The following is a 20,503-nucleotide window of genomic DNA, read 5'->3' as shown; positions in this document are numbered from 1 at the left end:
TTCGTATGTCTGTCTTTTTCATAATGGCATCACTCAGACCTTTACTTTATACCTGAAATGAGTCCAAATTACAGCCCTGTGCTACATCATCAGTGCAAAGAGTGCATTCGCTGACTCACAGCACAGCAAGGTGTATTTTTTGTTTTTTTAAACCGATTTCTGAGAAATGAACAATTTGAAGTCATGAAAAAGACAAGTGCACCCATCATTGTGTGTCTCCACACCAGTGTTACTCTGCATGTACAAAAAAGAAAAGCATTAAAATATCCCAAAGAAGATGCACTTGTCATTAAATTTCAAGCTTCGGTGTTCTCTGTACATTTAATTCTTTTCAAAGCAAAGCTGCACAGTGCTAGAAAAATTGCACACACTTTATACACAGACCTGTGTGTTGACAGGGGATTATGAGCAAAACGAATCACACTGTGGGTGTAATTTTGGAGCCATAATTACAGTATGTACGCTTTACTGTAGATGCCCCACAGCAGAACATATGTCTGACAGATGTAAAGGACTGGCCTTTACATCTGGGACTTATTGGTTTTCTTGCAGAGTTAGATTAAAAGATCAATACCTCTGTCACAGCTGTGCCTAAAAATGCAAAGCTCACTAACAACACATTTTCCCTTGTATCTTTAAACCATTCAAAGAAGAAAAACAAAATCAAAAAACAGAGCTGGCTGCTCCAGTTTGGCACTCTTTCCCCTCACTGACAGCTTTTTTCTCATTGGCTGCCCCTCCTAAAGAAAAAGCTGGTGCTGCAGATTGATAGGGCAGCTGTGTTTACAGCCTGAGCCGCCTGTCCTGTTTGATGTCATAAAGAGCCAGGAGCAGAGAAGAAGTTTGAAACGGAAAAATGCAGTGCAGTCTGTACCATTTGTAACAGTATGTACTGTATCTGACACAAACGTAAGGGAAAAGACAACAGGTTCACTTTAAGAGGGGCTCTTAGGAGGCTTTTATCCCCTGTGGACCCATCCAGGCAACTTTTTTCTTAACTTCATGCCAAACTAATTATAAAAAATGTTGGGTTTCCCTGATTGCATCCTTTACTGCTTGGAGAATTTAAAAAGCTGAACTTTCATCTCTGAATTCCTTTCAGTTCTTAGGTTGCTACTCAGAGAAAGGAAAGAAAGTCAGTGGTTACAGCTACAGGGGAAGACGGAGACATGCAAAAAGATCTTGTGGCCGAGGTGCAGGCATTCTGACGGTGGTCCAGAAACGCTTCCTTAAGATGAATTTAATCTGTGTGAAATACCCTGGATCTGGTGCCTGCTTTATCTCTTTAGCTGGCTGTTTTGTTTGTGCACCTGTCTTCCTCTCACCCGTCTGCCTGTCTGCCTGGGTTATAACTGAGTCTCCAGCCTGCCCGTCTCACCGGCTCTCTCGTTTTGGCTGCGCGCCTGCCTCCCTCTGCTCAGCTCGTAGGAAGGCTCACATCTCTGGATTTATGCTGCATGTTGAATAGTAATGGCTCGCCGTGTTGTTTTAGCCCACAGCAATATGTCCAAAAAAAAAGACTTCCTGTAGATTTGTTGGCATCCACGTCTCACTTATGTTGTGGAAGACCTAAATGTGTTTGCACAGTTACATTATGACTTCCCTCTTCTTGCTATAAATCTTTAAATTTGAAAGCTAATAGCTTTTTTTGTTAAAAGAAAGTTGTGGTGGGGGTTCAGGTGAGACTAGATCTCCAGGAAGTAAATGTCAGTGTGATATCCTCCGAAATCATGGATGCAACACTTTGTGAGTGAGTGTGTGTGTCCCGTAAATATTTTCCTCAGTAGCTCTCTGTCATGAATGTGTAAAAAGGTCAGAGTATGTTATGCCTCCTTTGCTCAGATGGAGTTAGTTTTCTTCCCAACAATAGCCCGAGGTGCTGCACTGACAGTAGCATCTATGTGTGGTACTAGTTTATTATCTGTATCCAATATTTATCCTGCTCTTTACCACACTGCCTTAGAGCAATGTGTGTGTGTGTGTGTGTGTGTGTGTGTGTGTGTGTGTGTGTGTGTGTGTGTGTGTGTGTGTGTGTGTGTGTGTGTGTGTGTGTCCCTCCATCCGCTCATCCATCCCTCCTTCCAGCCTGGTACAGATGCTGAGCCTCTGCTGTGTCTATATTTAGCTCCTGGTTCAATCAATGACGGCAGAGCCACAGCGCCATGACTCTGCATGCTGATAGTACTCCTGCCTATCACCACCTCCGCTCACCTCCGAAGAACGAGATGGAGAAAGGCAGCAGGCGGAACGGAGGGAGACAAAAGCAGGAGGATCAGCGAATGAGAGAAAACGATGACAAGAAGATGAGAGCAAAACAGGCAAAAAGACCCAAAAAAACCCACAATCAAAGACAGATGGAGGCCTTCATCCTATCACACGGGAAAGAGTACGAGAAATATGAAGAAAAGGAGGTGACGGCGACATGCGAGGCAGGCAGGTGAAGGAGAGAGATGAAAGGAGAGAGCAGGTGTGGAAGCAAAAAAAAAAGAGGCAGAGGCATCGGGAGATGGAGACAGATGGAGCGAGGAGGGGGAAAAGAGAGAGCTGAAGCGGGAAGAGGAGGTGGGGAGTTCACACGAGCAGAGATGAAGACACACGAATCGAAGGGTGAGAGAGCAGGGGAGAATAGCTGTTGTGTCTGAGGAAGGAGAGAGCGTGGAAGAGGGAGTGAAAAGTAAAGGATAGTTCAATCAAAAATAAAAGTGCATGTACAGGAAGTGGAGGCTACAGGCTTTTCTGTAGCAAACAGAGGAGAGGCGCTCAGTTGATGTGAGTTTGGAGGGAAAATGAAAAGTAGCGAGGCAGGAACAGGTGCAGGAGGGAGAAAGAGGCAGAGGGAGTGTATTGACTCTGCAGAGGCTCCAGTGAGATCTGACAAAGAGAGAAAAGAGAGGAAAATTGAAGGATTTTCAACAGACATCATGCATCATGGACTAGAGAGAGAGAGAGAGAGTGAGGTCGGCACTGACTCACTGCTCGCTCCTGGTAATACCAAATTCAGAAGCTGTGACCTGATTAGGAATTTTAACTTCACAACACCGCTCTTTTTTTTCATGTTAATTATCTAAAGCTTCACGGCCAAAGCTAGCCACCCAAATCTGTAGAAAGTGTGAGAAACTGGAAGGAAATCAAAGCACTGCAGGTGAGTTCAGCTGAACAGCCTCACAGAACAGGCTCAGTGCAACCCAGCCTGACATCTGTACAGACCATGTGTTGATTCCTTGGACGATCACAGACTGTGTAAATGCTCCAACAGTCGAATGTGTGTGAATAATGCCAGATAAATATTTGCTTTGCTTGTGGGCGCTGAGGCCGGGGGGTAAATTTGCCGGGAACTTAACACTTGCTCCAGAACATCTGCTTTTATAGAGGTGCTCATACTTCCTGGTGATCAATCAGTCAAGTGCATTTGGTTATCAGCGCCTGCTGCTATTTATCCTCTTAATTCCAATGGAAGCAGTGAGGTCTTTACAGGACTGTGAAAATGTTTGAATCACACAGTTCCTAACTACCAAGCTTTTGTTTCACCTGGGAACGTAAACAGAATGTCATACATAGATTCCTACGACATTTATCAGCAGGAATCATTTGCTGCACAGGCTGTCCTTCAGTCCTTCAGTATGAGAAGACGATGTCTTTGTGTAAGAGCAAGAACTTCACTGTACAACACTCAAAGTTATTTTAACAGTGGTCACTTTGTCCACAGGAGTATTTTGTGCATATGATCCTGAGCACAAGAATATCATATTTGTGTCCGAGATGACATGTTTTAGAAGTGCCTGCTACTTTCAACCACACTTTAGAATTTAATGTTTCAGGATTAAAAAAGACTTAAAAATGGCTATGAATGAAAATTAAAAGTTGGTGCCAGATTTTTTTTTTTTGATTATCAAAACACAACAAAACAACAGGCGCACCATAACAAGGCTGTAATAAAAAGAGGAGCTTCAGCAAATATTTTCTGCACGCAGAGACGCTCACACAGTGAAAAACCCACTATGGTTAATGAGAAGAACATGATTCAGGCCTTCAGCGTAAAATAAAACGGTTTCCTGTATGTTGTAGGAATCAAATGTTGTCTCAGGAGCCTGGTTGTGGCTATTGCACATACACACCTAAGAAACGGAAACATGAGCTCCTAATCTTTACTGTTCTCACACATGCAAACATTATCTCAGTGTCTTTATTGTCTCGCGGGGCATATACAAGGAAAACACATTCAGACAGAATACACACACACACACACTCTAGGAAGCTGTGAAGACTGGAGAGTGCCTTGAGCACTTGGAAAGCACTTGCTGTAAATCCACACTATTGTTATGTTTGGCAGTGATCAGTGCTGGGACGGAATTACACGACAACACAGGCAAATCCCAGCAAGTCTCTGCTTTCCTTCTTTTTTTCCTTTATGTAACACAAAAATGCACACAAACACACAGACACAATGCATAAGCATTCAAATTACACACACACACACACACACTGATTTAACCTTCTTAGTGTGTGTGTGTGTGTGTGTGTGAACATGCAAACATCGTGCTCTGTATCGCTGACACTGGGAGGGTCAGAGTTCAGCACTGCCTCCCTCTTGTGTGTATTAAAGGCTGATATGTAACGAGGAGCTTCTTCACCACTTCCCTTACTTTGCTCGCGGCTTTAACACATCATGCGTGTTTTATTGTGTGCCTTTCAATGTGTGGCTTGTGGTTTTATGTTTCTTTGCCCCCCGCTGCAGTATTTTACGGCCAAACAATTGGACCAATCTGTGTTTAATCTCCGGCACAGGGCGGCCATGGTTCTCTGATACTCTGTTGTTTCAGCTCTCATAAGATGGTTTTCAGACACAGTCTGTAGTTGATCTCAGTGAAAAGCTCTATCAATACTTGCTCAGCGTCAAACGACACACAGACAAAGTTAGCGACTGAGCACTTCCTGCTAACAGAGGATTTCTGTCAGGAGGTAGTGAAGATGAAAACAGGTCTAAAAGCTGGAATTGTTATGGTCCCTGTGTCTGCCCAGCTATGCATCGCCTGGGCGGAGCTCGTTGCGGGCTCCCCGGCCCTGGCCCTCACACCTGTAAGTTATAATGCACCTGTGATTCATTACCTCACCAGCATCCACTACTTAAGGCAGTGGCTGAGAACATCTCACCTCTGGACTATTGAGTTCCCTCGTTAGTAAAGCCACTCGTTCGCATGTTTCTAGTTTTCTCTTCGTGTTTCACTGGATTAACCTCTTGTTCTTGTGCATAGGTCTCCCGCTCCTTGGAGCTCTGGGCGAGCAAAGTGACTTGTGTGTGGCGTTTGTTTTCTGTGAGTGGAGCTGTGTGAAGACCCCTTGTTCCTGGACTTCCCCTGTGCCCGCCTCTGGATTCCCCTCTCTCACCTGTACAAGCACCTGGTGTTGTGTGTTAATAAAAGGAACTGAATTGTGCTTTTCAGTCTGCGCTTGAGTCCATCCTGCCTCGTGACAGGAATAGTGGACGTACATTAAACAGATAAATGTGAGTCCAGTCCAAAATACCCACAGTGGCATGTAAAGTCTAAATAAAACAGAATGCAATGATTTACAAATCTCATACACAGTGAGGCACAGAATACATATCAGGTGTTTAGAACTTGATGGAGCCATCATGTTTCAAAAAAGGTTGGCACTATGGCATCAAAAGCCAGGAAACATTTTGCAACTACTTGTGTTAACTGGTAACAGGTCAGTAACATGACTGAATACTTAATATAAAAGAGCACCTCAGAGAGGTAGAGGTTCACCAATCTACATAAAACTTTATCCACAAAGTTGGAAAGAAATGTAAATGAAAACTGTGAAATTGTGAAGCCTTGAATATCTCGTTATCTACAGTAAAAAGCATCAAAATATTCAGAGAATCTGGAGAAACCTCTGTGTACAGGAGTCAGGGCGCTTCACCGTACCATCTACAAATGCACGTGAGAACAGGCCATATGTTAACATGATCCAGAAACACAACTGTTTACTTTGAGTCAAAGCTCATTTTAAATGGGCCGACGCAAAGTGCAAAACTGCTCCGTGGTCATTTTTTGTCATTCTTTTTGGAAAACATGGACATTGTGTCCTCTGGACCAGCGGTCCCCAACCTTTTTTGCACCACGGACCGGTTTATGCCCAACAATTTTTTCATGGACCGGCCTTTAAGGTGTCGCGGATAAATGCAACAATACAAATAAAACTAGTACCGATACCGAAAAAAAGAAAATTTATTCATAACACACGTGAAAAGACCCAGGAAAACCGAGTAAACGATAAAAACGATAACAAAATAACGCTGAAAACCGATAAAAACCCTGAAAACTATACATTTCACACCTGAGCCTCAACTCTCACGGACCGTACCGGTCCGAGGCCCGGGGGTTGGGGGCCACTGCTCTGGACTAAAGAGGAGAGAAAACATCCAGCTTGTTACCAGCGCTCGGTTTAAAAGTCTCTGATGGTACGGGGGTCCATCAGTGCCTGCAGAATTGGCAGTTTGCACATCTGGAAAGGCACCATAACTGGTATATTCAGGTTTTAGTGCAATATACAGGGAGTGCAGAATTATTAGGCAAATGAGTATTTTGTCCACATCATCCTCTTCATGCATGTTGTCTTACTCCAAGCTGTATAGGCTTGAAAGCCTACTACCAATTAAGCATATTAGGTGATGTGCATCTCTGTAATGAGAAGGGGTGTGGTCTAATGACATCAACACCCTATATCAGGTGTGCATAATTATTAGGCAACGTCCTTTCCTTTGGCAAAATGGGTCAAAAGAAGGACTTGACAGGCTCAGAAAAGTCAAAAATAGTGAGATATCTTGCAGAGGGATGCAGCAGTCTCAAAATTGCAAAGCTTCTGAAGCGTGATCATCGAACAATCAAGCGTTTCATTCAAAATAGTCAACAGGGTCGCAAGAAGCGTGTGGAAAAACCAAGGTGCAAAATAACTGCCCATGAACTGAGAAAAGTCAAGCGTGCAGCTGCCAAGATGCCACTTGCCACCAGTTTGGCCATATTTCAGAGCTGCAACATCACTGGAGTGCCCAAAAGCACAAGGTGTGCAATACTCAGAGACATGGCCAAGGTAAGAAAGGCTGAAAGACGACCACCACTGAACAAGACACACAAGCTGAAACGTCAAGACTGGGCCAAGAAATATCTTGAGACTGATTTTTCTAAGGTTTTATGGACTGATGAAATGAGAGTGAGTCTTGATGGGCCAGATGGATGGGCCCGTGGCTGGATTGGTAAAGGGCAGAGAGCTCCAGTCCGACTCAGACGCCAGCAAGGTGGAGGTGGAGTACTGGTTTGGGCTGGTATCATCAAAGATGAGCTTGTGGGGCCTTTTCGGGTTGAGGATGGAGTCAAGCTCAACTCCCAGTCCTACTGCCAGTTTCTGGAAGACACCTTCTTCAAGCAGTGGTACAGGAAGAAGTCTGCATCCTTCAAGAAAAACATGATTTTCATGCAGGACAATGCTCCATCACACGTGTCCAAGTACTCCACAGCGTGGCTGGCAAGAAAGGGTATAAAAGAAGAAAATCTAATGACATGGCCTCCTTGTTCACCTGATCTGAACCCCATTGAGAACCTGTGGTCCATCATCAAATGTGAGATTTACAAGGAGGGAAAACAGTACACCTCTCTGAACAGTGTCTGGGAGGCTGTGGTTGCTGCTGCACGCAATGTTGATGGTGAACAGATCAAAACACTGACAGAATCCATGGATGGCAGGCTTTTGAGTGTCCTTGCAAAGAAAGGTGGCTATATTGGTCGCTGATTTGTTTTTGTTTTGTTTTTGAATGTCAGAAATGTATATTTGTGAATGTGGAGATGTTATATTGGTTTCACTGGTAAAAATAAATGATTGAAATGGGTATATATTTGTTTTTTGTTAAGTTGCCTAATAATTATGCACAGTAATAGTCACCTGCACACACAGATATCCCCCTAAAATAACTAAAACTAAAAACAAACTAAAAACTACTTCCAAAAACATTCAGCTTTGATATTAATGAGTTTTTTGGGTTCATTGAGAACATGGTTGTTGTTCAATAATAAAATTATTCCTCAAAAATACAACTTGCCTAATAATTCTGCACTCCCTGTACATCCAGATGAAGTCTTCTTCATTTTACAGCAAGATAGTGCTAAACTGCATCTATTACAGTGGCGTAGCTTCTTGTAGAAGACTGAACTAGGAGGTATATATCTCCCAAATGAGACTGGACTGTTCCCAGATGTTTACTGACTGTTGATGCTACACAGTGGTAAACTGCCATCACATTCACAATTTCATTTCATCGCCTCGCTTTACAACATTTGATATGTTTTCCATGTTCTATCGTGAATAAAATGTGGATTCAAATCACTGCTTTCTGTCTTTATTTCCATTTTACACAGCACAACAACTTTACTGGAATTCGAGTTGTAAGTAAAAATGCATTTCTTTCTTATCAGTTCAGGATATCAAACTAAGTATGATAGAGATTGTAATATTACTGCAAAGTTTGCAGCAGAACGATGCAGTTGAACATGGTTCCGGTACAGAGAGTCAAACTGATCTTATAGCTTTTGTTAATTCCCAGCCCTTGAGACTAGCCGCGTGTTTACATCCACAACACACAAAATGCAATTTTACAGGGTTCAGTCACATAAAGCACAGCAAACCACAGATACAAGCCTAAATAAACAGTAACTGTGGAGAAAAACATGGACGCAGAATAAAATATATACTGAATTGTTTCTCGACTAAACATAGATTGTGATGAAATTCAGAGGCGTCGTGCTTTCCAACCATGAATTATTCTTCAAGGTTAAATGAGCAGTCAGCTGGGTGCTGTCCTAAATAAATGAAAACAAGCAATGCTGACAAGCATTCGGGATCCACGTTGTAAATAAAGCAGCCAATTAATTTGACAGTAAACTGAAAGCCGGTTTTTAGCTCTCTTAAAAAATGTATAACATGCTCATCTGTGATCGAGGTCATCCACAAGTGTGCCTTTGATTAGTCCGCTTTCCATTAGCACCTCTTACAATTAAGGTTGTGATTGGATTTGAATGAGAAAGTTTGATTTAGGGGATGAAGCCATTATCACTGCAATGAATAATATATTCCCTGTGGAGCATTTCTGTGCATGTAGCATCCATCCCCCCCCCCACCCTGCTGGCTCACCTACTCTCTAACGCACGCACACACCCACCAGTTTCCTGTGGGACCTTCATCAGGCTTGTGATCTCCTTTTAGTTTCTCCCCTGATGATCTACATATCTCTAATGACACTACTGTAGTAACAGAAAATCTTTTAAATCTATTGCTCACTAACCGTCCCACCTTTGTTGCATTTCAGGGCGTCCGGAAGGGGAAAAAAAGCATCCGGGTCACCGGAAGCAGGAGAACGATGAGAAAAGGACATCTGTAACAATGTGGAGAAGAACAGGTCGATGTGAAAAGACAAGAAAGAGAGGAAATGAGCAAAAAAGTGAGTGACACTTACAAATGGGGGAAGGGAGGAAATTTCTTGCAAGGCCGAGAGGAGGAAAAAAAGTGGCAGTTTTAAGTAAAACATGGATAAAAGTCTGAAAAAACCTAAAAGGATGTGCCCGGTGAGGGATGGATGAACAGGCAGAGAGTGGCAGCGTGGCTGTTTAAAGGTCATGTGTATTACAGAGCCGTGTGCAGAGACACGGGGCTCCATCCTCTCCTCTTTTCTCTTTTTTATCCTTCATCTCCCTCCATCATTTTCTTTCTGCTGCCAGTTTCTCCTTTTGTAATATCTCTGTTCTAGCCCCTCGTCCTCGCTCGCTCCTGTCTGCCTGCCTACTCTTCACCCTCACACAAACCAGCCCCCCTCCCTCCATCTCCCATTCTTTCTCCCTCTATCTCCCTCCATCAGCTTCAAAGAGCTGTCTCTGTGGCAGACCTCGAGGGCACCTGCCTCTTGAGGTGGAATTAAATCATACGTCCCCTAGCGCCTGTGTGTGTGTGTGTGTGTGTGTGTGTGTGTGTGTGTGTGTGTGTGTGTGTGTGTGTGTGTGTGTGTGTGTGTGTAGCTAGTGCAGACTCCTCTGAAGTGCACTGAGGCCGCTGGGCAGCAGCGCTGCACCAAACAAGCAAAACTAATAAACAAGCAGGTGAAGCTCGGCCGCGGGGTCACTTCTGCCTCTGGGTTCATTCTCTAAATGAGATTACGTTACAGTTTCGCTGGTAACCCTCAGAGCCCAAATGAAATTTGAGTGCAATAGACATGTGGGTTTGTGCTGCACCGTTGCTCAGTGTGCCAGTCTGCCATTGTACATATGCGTGAATCAGTGTGTGTGTGTGTGTGTGTAGGCGTTTTGATGACAGCATTTGGGAAAATGCCACTCTGGAGGTTGGTGCCGGCTTCTCGGTGACAAAGGATGACATTGGATTAGAGGTTCTGGCCCACACTGTGTGTGAAACGCACACAGGTGTTGGTTCCACAGAGTGTGTGACTGAATCTGACCTTCATTCGGAGAAGAGAAGAGCAACGTGGATAGACTGAGCCGTTTTCTGCAGGCTTACATCACAGGTAATTGACTTTTTGTGTAGTATAGTAGACACATTTAATTAAAGTAGACGCTCAATTCTATTTTATTTATATAGCAATAGATCAAAACAGCGGCATTTATATTGTAAGACAAAGAGCCTACAATAACCCAAATTGTAGAAACTTTACCAAAACAATGTCCTTTAACTGTCACATTAATCCACTGTCTAGTTCCAAAAGCTCACAGGGACTTGGGACTAGAAAAATCCATCATATTGCTCCTGTTTTAGCTTGTCTTTATTGACTCAAAGGCCTGAACGATCAGGCCTCATCATATCTTTCTGACTTATTTGTCATTCCTAGACTTTCTATAAAGTTTCTACAGGTCGTATGGGAGCCTTCAGCTCTCAGGCCACTCTCCTGTGGAACCAGCTCCCAGTTTGGATTCAGGAGACAGCATATTTCCGTTACTGACTACCTCCACCAAGACGGTGGCAGCGTTTTTGGCAGCGTGTGCATGTGTCATCATTCTGTCTATAAACACAATAGCTCAAAACTTTCTGAATCAATTGTGATGAAACTTTGTAGAGGTGTGGAGTGGGGTCAGGTTAACAATAAGCAAAAACCTCGTGACTGAGAAACTATGATTCTCATATGTGCGGTGTGTATTGTCAACATATTGAAAGTATCATATAAAGATTTAAAATATCATCCCACTTTTGAACACCGACTTCTCTTTCAAGATCAACAGACCAATCTGAAGGTCATTGATGATAATTCTACACAGAGCTATTTAAATCTTTCTTACTTCAGTTGTTTGTATCGACAACATATAGGCATACAGGGAACAATAAATAGGGATGTAAGTTACTCTAACCTCTTCAAGCTCAGATAAGGTCAAAATCTCAAAAAAAGTCTTATCTTTAAAACAATGCATCAATTTCTGCTGCCTTTTTGTCCTGACATCATTTATTTTATTAAGACTTTTTTTTGTACAGAATAGTAACAGGTTATAACTGTTTAAATACATGCACAATGTTCATGAATACTTTTTTATACAAAATATGAAGTGATCTCAAAAACTCTTTACACTTGATATTTATTTCTACACATTTAAATTTTAATAAACAAAGAAATCAGTGCTACACATGTACTAAATCCACACAATTGTTTTAAAGTGATTGTACTCAAAATTATGTTAAGTATATTAAAATTGGTTCAACAGGGTAAATAACAAAAGGCTCCACTTTGTATGTTACGTCCCCACATGAAAGCTAGGCGAAGAGTGTGGGGGACAGTAACAGTTGGATCCAGGTTGAAATGAAAAGAACGCCAGGCAGAGATATTTAACACAAAATATATCTTTATTATAATCAATTAACTCAATATTCATATACACAGTGTTATGATATTTTGATACCATAGTAGCATTTACAGGATATTGTTTTATACAGGAAAACTGTTACTCAATAAGGCCGATCTACTAGTTGTTTTTCTCTTTCTCTGTGACCCAAGAATTAATGTGTAAGACTCACAAGCTGGTACCTGAAGGTCGAAAACACCACAGAGATGAGACCACTTCCTTACTCCCATCCTCCCTTTTTCTTTATCTCCTGGAAAAGGCTCGTTAAAGGCTAGGTGGTTTGTTTCAGAATTCACTGATGAAAGAACTCTGTATTCTATGTCTAGGAGTGTATTTTGCTGGGATGATCATAAATTGTAGCTGAACTGATAAACTACACACAGGATACTTCTTGGCTCACAAGGCAGGAAGACGTTTCCTTATTTGGTCTGTACCGGTTTGAACTGGGAAAGCTGACACACGAACCTTTTTTCATCTATATAAACTGCTGTGTATCAAATAAACCTTTGAGTCGATTGGGAAGGCAACCTAAAGCAGTCTCTGTTTTCTTGTTCTCCCAAGCTGCTCCCGAGCTCGTACTAACACGCTGAATGGCATACCTGAGTGTTACTTTAAATAATTAGGAATCTTAGAAGGAAAGGACAGAACTCTGCTTATCGCTCACGCCACGGAGGAAACCCGGGAAGGCAATTTCCTTCAATTTTGGTGTCAGAAGTGGGATGCTGACAGAAGGTAAATATGCGTCTTTCATATTTATATAAAGACCTATTATACCTCTCTCAGTGATCGATCCATAAAAAAACGGGATATGCTGACGAAGTTTCACTTAGTGATCCAGAGAGATACACTGACTGACTTCCTCAGTCCCCGAATAAAGTAAATTAACCCTTGTGTGGTGTTGGTGGACACAGGAAGTTGCCTGTTGTCTTGAATATTTTAATTTTGTTTAAGTTGCTCACTCAGAAAGAGTGACACAGGAAGTTGCCTGTTGTCTTAAATACTTCTCGTTAAGTGAGAAGTTGCTCACCAAAGAGTGACACAGGAAGTTGCCTGTTGTCTTAAATACTTCTCGTTAAGTGAGAAGTTGCTCACCAAAGAGTGACACAGGGAGAAGTTGAACGGGTCTCACAGACCCGATTACCATACAAGGGTTAAAAGCAGTAAATTAAAAGCAGAAAGACACAGGAAGTTGCCTGTTGTTTTACGAGAAGTTGCTCGTTAAGCGAGAAGTTGCTCGCTAAGTGAGAGTTGCTCACACAAACAAAAAATTGCTAGCAATAAATTTAAAGTGACCTCAGCTGTGCCGCAGCGAAAATACTAACCTAAATCCTCCTAGCGTGTAAACCCCTCTGGAAATCACTGAACATGGGTCAGAATTATTCAAAGACCACAGACAGGTCCGATAAAAAATCTAAAGTACCTGTAAAACCAAAAATTAATAAAATACAAAATAAAGTCTCAAATAACGGCTCAGTACAACTCCCATTTCCGGTTACGTGTAACCTACGTCCGCGAATCGGTGAAGACGTCCATGATCACGTATCCAGAACATGCGGAAGTGCTTATGTGACTGACTTTGTTTACAACTTAAGAAGTTCAATGCATTCTAATTTCTTTTCGGAGCCTTATCCCGAACGATTATCGCCAGAAAACAGGTCAGTAGAAATGTTGAATATCATTTGTGATAAGAAAAGTAGTCTGCTTAAAAAGTCCTGTAGAAAATATATGATAGAATGCCGCGACGTGATACATCAAATGTTACCACTATGGAAAAAGGGACCGGAACCAGGTGTAGATGCTTTAACATCAAATAAAACTAGTGCAGGCTCTAGCAAAGAAAATAAATCTACTGCGGGAAAAGCTAGTCTTCCATGCTCAGCCATTCAGCCCACAGCCCCGCCGCCTTACGAAGATGAGACCGAATTAATAGTTGCTGCAGCAGCTGCACGCAAACAATGTCAGCATTCTGATCCAACCAGCTTAAAAGACAGTGACAAAAAATCTGAATCACATGCAACGGATCTTAGCCATCTCTTTAAACAAGATCAGGAAAAACAATATATACGCCGCGAGGAAGAATTAGCAGAACATAAAAAAAAAAGAGAAAAACTTTTGAAAGAAGAATGTGAGGAACTTATGAAAAACAATTTAGACGACTATGAAGAAAAACTTTTGCATCAGGCAGTGTCCACAATAGACACCCACATGACAAAGTCGCCGATTTCTTTAAGAATCTAAAGAAATTCCTGCTAACAATGTCCAGAGACAAAATTGACTTAAATGCAGTAACTATGTGTAAACAGAAGCCTGATGAATCTATCCTAGTATTCATAAAACGCTTTATGCACTGTTGGACAAGCTAGAGGTGCAAATTTAGCTCAGTTTTCCAGCAGCCGCAGACACCCAAAGCAAAAATGAATTTGTGTATTTCATTTAACATAAAGGGTGAAATGTTTGCTGACACTGATAACAGCTTATGTTTTCTCTGCCCTATGTACCGACATGATGGAGAAGGAACATCCTCTGTGTCAGCTGGACCCTCAGCAGAGAATGAACTCAACTTCCTTTTTGTCCGGTACTCTATGTCACACACTGTGCCAAAAAAAAAAAAAACGTGTACAGACGCCACTAACAGGTAATCCCATGACTGGGAGCCACACTTTTGTTTCTCTCACACTGTTCAACAACATGATAACTGCTCACACAAGTGAAGGTCAAACAGTGATTTTGTCACATAACTCAGACATAGTTTATGACATAACTACACCATGTCGTCACATAGATCTAACCTACCCTATCCACTGTACTATTTCTGCAGTTACATTGCCAGCTGAATACCAGAATATGACATTGTGGTCTAAAAGTGAGAATGATATAGGATTTATTGACTGTACACTTTATCACGTACACCTATTAAAACACAACAAGCCAGTATATGTCAGGCAACATCCCATTTCTGCCGAAAAAGCCGCAGCCCTAGATGTCATGATAGGAGATTTATTGACTACAGGAGTAATAAAGCCCACACTCCTGTCAATCCTGTGCCAAAGCCTAACAAACCTGGCGTATGGCGTTTCATACAAGACTTAAGGCAAATTAATGCAGTCAACATTCCTCTGCCACCTCTCGTTTCAGATGTTCACAGCATATTGACATGCATTGCATACACATTTTACCGTGGTGGATTTATGCTCCGCTCCTTTTTCTCAGTACCTGTGACACACAGCCGTTATTTGCATTCACACATAGAAATAAGCAGTACACTTGGACTCGTTTGCCCCAAGGCATGATAGACGGCTCTGCTGCTTTCTCAATGGTGCTTCACTCCTCCAGGGCTGCACCCTGATCCACATGTGGATGACCTCCTCCTCTGTGCTGAAAGTGAAAAACTATGTCGAACTGCTACACACATGCTTCTCCAGCACCTCCAAAAGACTGGCCACAAAGCATATGCAAAGAAAATGCAGTACTGTCAGACTTCTGTTCAATATTTGGGATTCACACTGTCTCACGGAAAACGTTCCATGACTGCAGACAGGGTCAAAGCTGTGACCTCCGTCCCTCGTCCCACTAAACAGAAGGAAATGTTGTCCTTCCTGAGCATGGTGAACTATTGCAGACAGTGGATACCAGACTGTTCTTTTCATGACCACATTCTGCGTGACTGTTGTAAAAAAGACAAGCCTCCTCGAATACTGTGGTCCACAGAAATGACTGCCTCTTTCAATGCATTACAGGGAGTGCTGACCTCCGCCACTCAAAGGTGCTGCCTGAATTGTTCGGGAATGCCGGCCTGCCTGAGGGCAGTAGCAGCTTGCTCTATCATGATAAGGGACTGCGGGAAGCTCACACTCTCACATGACACTATTCTACACACCAATCACCAGGTCACGACCATTGTAGCAAACATAACTAAACAACATATGCAAATCTCACTATAAAAGCGAGCAGCACACCTGATTCGCCAGCACATTTATTGATCCTATGCTGTGTTCTTCTGACCGACAGGATGGCTCAGACAGGCTTGACCTTCATGACTGCATGACACGTATACAGGAATCCACAGCACCACGTCCAGATTTAGAGCAAACACCTATCCCAGACTCAGCCACGGTTTATGTGGACGGGTCCTGTTCAAGGCCGAATGACAACTCATTTCTTTGTGGCTATTCAGTGGTAACAGTGCCTGACATCATACTAGAGGCTCACTCATTACCATTTCACTCAGCACAAAAAGCAGAGCTCATGGCTTTAATACGCGCCTGTGAGCTACATTTGGATAAGCATGTGACGATTTACGCACACAGCCGCTATGCATTTGGCGTTGTGCATGACTTTGGCACATTGTGGAGACAGAGAGGATTTAGATCTGCTGATGGAAAATAAATTGCTAAATTGTGATTTTGTTCAAAGACTTTTTCAGGCTATACAGCTACCATCGGCCGTTGCAGTTGTAAAAACGAAAGGACACAGTACAGCTGACACAGACGAAGCAACAGGTAATGCCTTAGCAGACGTGACAGCCAAGGCTGCAGCTGCATCACAGCTCCCACCGCCGCAGGAAGTATTATCTGTGCCCCTACAGCTGCCACTTGTTACACTCCCAGACTATTTAGACACAAATGTTGATTTAAAATTCATACAAGAGCAAGCCTCTGCATAGAATAATGACTGTACCTTAGATGACAGAGATGGCTTATACAAAATCTTAAGGGTTTGATTGCCCTCCCATATTCCCTGATGCCAGTCCTTGCCCGACATTTTCACTGTGTGAGTCATGTCGGACAAAGAGGGGTAATAGGGGCAATAAAATCAAGATTTGTAATTGAGAAAACATCACATGCAGTAAAAAGCATATTAGCAACCTGTCTAACATGTGCGCGAACTAATGTAGGTAGCTCAAAAGCAAAACATCAGCATTTACCACAACCAGATTTTCCATTTCATACATTACAAATTGATTTTACACATATGCCAGCACAAGGAAGCATCAAGTACTTACTGGTAATAGTGGATCAATTTAGTAAATGAGTAGAAGCTTATCCAACCTCAAAAGAAACTGCAGAAGTAGTCTGTCAAAAGTTGAGCAATGAAATAATACCCAGATTCGGAATACCTCACCAAATTAACAGTGATAGAGGACCTTCATTCACATGAGAAGTAATTAAAAAATGTGCTAAAACTTTAATGACCTGGGTCAAATTACTTACTCAAGTCCTCTGTGAGATTGGAATGACTCAATCTGCAGTAACCAAATTATCTCCATTTGAAATAAGACCATTTCCAAGACCATGGTCAGCTTCCAGAGGGGCACCGCTAGTAGAAGGTGATGTATATTGCATTGTCCACTGATGTTCACAACCTGGTAGAAAAACTGAATAATAACTATCAGAAAGTTTGTCTCTCTCAGCTTTTCCCCTCCACAGTTCCACCAGTGGAGACAAGGAGACGCATGTTGGAGAAGCCACTAAAACCAAGGACACTCTGGGAGGCCGCGTGTTCCAGCCCCCAGGCTTTACTGGCAGTGACGAAGAACCAGCATCCTGACAGACGGACAACCTCAGTGGATTCATGCCAGCAGGGTTAAGACCAGCCCAATCGGACCATCTCAGGCGTCGGATCAAGCAGACGACATCTCCGGCGAGCCAGCGCCCGGAACTAGAGCAAATAAACACACACGGGTAGATGACATCTCAGGCGAGCCAGCGCCCGGATCCAAAAGTTACATACACACACACAATCACTGATTAACACACAACGTCTGAAAGAACAACGACAAGGTACTCAAACATCCAGCAGGAACAGAAAGCCAAAAGTACCACATGATGTCTAACCTGATAAAGCCAGACTCATTCCATCCTGATAATGGAGAAAATGAAATGCCCATTGTCATCATACGACGCTTATTCAATGTCTCTCGAACCTGGGACCAGGCCAGGAGACGACTGAAGAACTGTTTTTCTTATATACTTTCTTATATATTTAGGTTATTTATCATATCTATCGCATTAACCTTAGGATTTCTCTTTGCTATTTTGTATTGTAAACTGCAACCATGTTCACATTTCTGCAGGTCATATTTTGCTGACTATACCTCATGCTCCATTTTGCAAGACACCTACTTAATGCACTCCTCACGCTCCCTAAAATCAGTAAATGGCAACATAGACGCCACTAATAAACCATTTTATGCACCCCATAGAGCAGGAGCTAACGCCTGGTATGAAAATGCCAGAACAGCCGCTCGTGATTTAGGAAACAGTAACTGTTATGTCTGTTCAAAGGCTAATCCAGAACAGGTAATAGTAGGATACCCCATATCCGGTTTCCCCCTAACTGAGGGACTAGAGAAAATCAGCGGAGATAATGCTCTCTTTAAAGACGCTTTACAGTTGACTCTGAGCCCTCTCGACTGCTTACTTAGACACACACACACACACCAACTAACCCTGAGACTCCATTAGGCGAATTATTGAAGTTATCTAATGACACCGCAGGGACCTGCGCCCCAATGAAACGCCCTAAGAATAGGTTGAAGCCCTCACTGCCCTTAGGACAGATCCCTCTCCATTTTAATACTAGTATGATATGTCTGCGCAGACTAAAGTTAACTGGCCCAGACACACACATAGATTATACAAAGGATAACTACACATTCTTCTCTGACTCCCCAGGTGCACGCTGTAATGAGACATGGCTAGCTGTCTCTGTGGCTGAAGTTGTATCATATCTGGAGGAACACACACACAGTTCAAGTTCGAGCAGAGAATCGATCATTGTTCCCCCAGACGGTGTATTAAATGACACTGACTGGGGGGAGTTAGTTAAATCACACATGGTCACGCGCCTAACTAGACCAATCCCACGTGCTTATTGGTTGTGCAATAATACCCTTAGATTAGCTTTACCTGTTAATTGGACCGGTACCTGTGGTCTAGTAACCGTTGATGTATGCTGTACTTTCATTCCCAATAACACCGCTCTTAACGGTTCATTCACACAAGCTATGAATAGACTTGAAGCATTGCAGATAGAACTAATTGCCAATACAGGTCACGGTCAGTGGCTACATAAGTGGCTACAGGACACGTTTGGGAGATGGAAGGAACTAATTGTAGCCTTTGTAACCGTTGCAGCATGTTTTTGATGATTATTGTCTGTTGTGTGATACCATGTATACGCTCTCGGAATTTTTGATATTAAGCTTGCTCGAAGGACCAGTTACATTTATGATTTGTTTCACATTTATGATTTGTTTCACATTTATGATTTATCTTTATATTATGTTATTACATTCTGTCTTTATACTATGTTATCATTACATGATAAAAGGGGAGAACTGTTATGATATTTTGATACCATAGTAGCATTTACAGGATATTGTTTTATACAGGAAAACTGTTACTCAATAAGGCCGATCTACTAGTTGTTTTTCTCTTTCTCTGTGACCCAAGAATTAATGTGTAAGACTCACAAGCTGGTACCTGAAGGTCGAAAACACCACAGAGATGAGACCACTTCCTTACTCCCATCCTCCCTTTTTCTTTATCTCCTGGAAAAGGCTCGTTAAAGGCTAGGTGGTTTGTTTCAGAATTCACTGATGAAAGAACTCTGTATTCTATGTCTAGGAGTGTATTTTGCTGGGATGATCATAAATTGTAGCTGAACTGATAAACTACACACAGGATACTTCTTGGCTCACAAGGCAGGAAGACGTTTCCTTATTTGGTCTGTACCGGTTTGAACTGGGAAAGCTGACACACGAACCTTTTTTCATCTATATAAACTGCTGTGTATCAAATAAACCTTTGAGTCGATTGGGAAGGCAACCTAAAGCAGTCTCTGTTTTCTTGTTCTCCCAAGCTGCTCCCGAGCTCGTACTAACACGCTGAATGGCATACCTGAGTGTTACTTTAAATAATTAGGAATCTTAGAAGGAAAGGACAGAACTCTGCTTATCGCTCACGCCACGGAGGAAACCCGGGAAGGCAATTTCCTTCACACAGTAACAACAAAAAGAGACAGCAACGCTACTTTAATGATAAATCAGACAGGCCAACCCAAAAAGATGGTGACCACTTCAACAAAGAAAACAACATTAAGGCTTCAACAGAAAAAGACAGCAACGCTGCTTTTAGCAATAACCAGGCAGGCCAAAACAAATAATGGAGGCTGCCGTCACTTAGGCAAAACCACTGCTCAGTTAAGAGCTACTCACAAAGAGCCACGCACGGTGGGGCTGGTCACACACACAGCAGGCCTTTTCCACACCTAGACCAGACTCACACACTGACCAGCACAGAGGAACTCCACCAGAAGCCTCTTCCACTGCTCACATCGCAGGCCAATCGCAGGCCAATCGCAGGCCAATCGCAGGCCAATCGCAGGCCAATCGCAGGCCAATCGCAGGCCAATCGCAGGCCAATCGCAGGCCAATCGCAGGCCAATCGCAGGCCAATCGCAGGCCAATCGCAGGCCAATCGCAGGCCAATCGCAGGCCAATCGCAGGCCAATCGCAGGCCAATCGCAGGCCAATCGCTCAAAGCGGCTACACCAGAGAAAGCCACCCTCCCACATCCAGCCCATCCCCAGGTTATATAACCTCAGAGAGGTGATTG

General features: G+C 42.8%; 1 long non-coding RNA gene across 1 annotated transcript; it reads left to right on the top strand.

Moving 5' to 3' along the window:
• Positions 1–2,266: 2,266 nt before the first annotated feature.
• LOC145428317 (uncharacterized) lies at positions 2,267–5,433 on the top strand. Its single transcript, XR_013908599.1, has 2 exons — positions 2,267–2,607; positions 5,253–5,433. It is a non-coding gene; the product is annotated as an uncharacterized LOC145428317 (long non-coding RNA).
• The last annotated feature ends 15,070 nt before the right edge of the window (positions 5,434–20,503 follow it).

The sequence above is a fragment of the Astatotilapia calliptera genome, chromosome 4 (assembly GCF_964374335.1).
Source record: "Astatotilapia calliptera chromosome 4, fAstCal68.1, whole genome shotgun sequence".
Lineage (NCBI taxonomy): Eukaryota > Metazoa > Chordata > Actinopteri > Cichliformes > Cichlidae > Astatotilapia > Astatotilapia calliptera.
Note: the sequence above shows the minus strand (reverse complement) of the source record. Positions and strands in the feature narration are given on the sequence as shown.